This window comes from Cyprinus carpio, chromosome B25 (genome assembly GCF_018340385.1).
Source record: "Cyprinus carpio isolate SPL01 chromosome B25, ASM1834038v1, whole genome shotgun sequence".
In the NCBI taxonomy this organism is placed as follows: domain Eukaryota; kingdom Metazoa; phylum Chordata; class Actinopteri; order Cypriniformes; family Cyprinidae; genus Cyprinus; species Cyprinus carpio.
Genome location: NC_056621.1, coordinates 14,447,868 through 14,449,815, shown reverse-complemented (window position 1 = coordinate 14,449,815; position 1,948 = coordinate 14,447,868).

Here is a 1,948-nt window from a genome sequence, read left to right as displayed (position 1 = left end):
GCTGTGGTAACATGCGTGCGGATGGATAATCTATTACGTTGCCATAGAAGCGCAGACAGCAAATAAGCACGCAACACCTAAATCGACTGTTATGGGTGTAGCAAAAAAAAAAAAAACGTGACATGACATTACCTGTATTCACCAAATGATTTGCCCAATAATAACATAAACATTCCTAAATGGTAAAAGTAGCGTTTTTACGTCATTCGTTCTATTACGTCATGATGTCTAATGGAAGAGAATTGCTATTGTTCCATGCTAACAGCTGGGTATTGTTTATCAGTTGGCTTGACATGGATCAGACTCGCGGGGTGCGAGGAAGTCAAAAGAAAGAAAACTGTGTAGGCTGTTCGTTTTACGTAAGGATTCACACAATTCAACAGCGTTCTCAAACGTTTCTCTAAACGGTAAAGTTGAAATCGCGTTCGCTGGAGAACGTAACCATAGCAACAGTTCGCCGCTGACTTCATTGTGGATTATTCACAAAAAAAAAAAAAAAAAAAAAAAAAAAAAAAACTCTTTTAATGTTAATAAAAATGCTTTTAAGGTAGTTGGTGGTTATCTGGGACGCCAGAATTTGGGGTCGCGCGAGATCTGAAAGGACATACCTGGAAAGTTATTCAAAGAAATTTTAGCCTTTCTGAAGTTCAGTGAATAATTCGCACTGTTTCTTCGAAGAAGAGCAATTTATTATTCGGTTACACTTTGTTTTAAGGTGTTCTTGTTACAATGTAATTGTACATTTAAGTAGGCTACTGAGTAATATTAATTAATTACATGTAGCTACTTACTATATGTGACCATGGAGCACAAAACCAGTCATAGCGTCAGTTTTTTGAATTGATTTATGCATCGTCTGAAAGCTGAATAAATAAGCTTTTGGTTTATGCATGGTTTATTAGGATATGACAATATTTGGCAGAGATACAACTGTTTGAAAATCTGTAATCTGAGGGTGCCAAAAAAAAAAAAAAAAAATCCAAATATTGAGAAAATCGCCTTCATGTTCAATGATTAGTAATATGCATTGCTAATGACTTAATTTGGGCAACTTTAAAGGCGATTTTCTCAATTTTTATATTTTTTTTGCCCTCTCAGATTCTCAGATGGTGGTCTTTTCAGTAGAGATGGGTCTTGTTTTTATATTTATGCCATGTTTTTATCTTGTGTAATCTTGTTCACCACAAAATGTGACAATTTTTCAGAGTAATAAAATGATGTGAAATATTCAAGCCATTCGGTTCGAATATACCCATGTTATGGCATGTTTGATTTTCAAAAACCACACAGCCTTGTTGTAAAACAACTGTGCTTCTTCTAATGTCCTGGTTTTTACTGTGTGGTCTGGATACACAATAACATGTCAGCTGGTGAAGTCAGGGCACCAAGTGATCTGATGAAACTAGATACTGAGAGAATAATGGCACTATAATCTGTAAGCGCATGGGCAAAGACAGCTTTCTGCCTTTTGAGCAGAAAATGCATTGTGACAAACACTGCCTTTCCAGGAATCATCCATCCCTATGGCTATGGAGGAGAAATAACTGTGAGATTATTCTGTGTGGATGTGATTTTTGTGAGTGTGTATGAAAATATAATATTTTCTTCTGTTGTAGGTTACCTGCTGTCTTAAACCATTTAATTTCACCTTGTAATATTTGCATGGATTTATAATGTGCAGGTCATATTAATGAACTCAATCTTAAAAATTCCTCTTGCATTTTTCTGGCAGAACATTAATGTTCTTTTTATATATATATATATATATATATATATATATATATATAGCCTATATATATATATATATAGTAATACACTATATAAACCACATTTATGCAATAAAATGCATATTTACACCATGGTTTAAATGAAACAGCTAATAATAAATGTAGATGATAATATTTATGTAAATGGCTCATCCAAACACTGCTGCACAGATTTTTTTGGT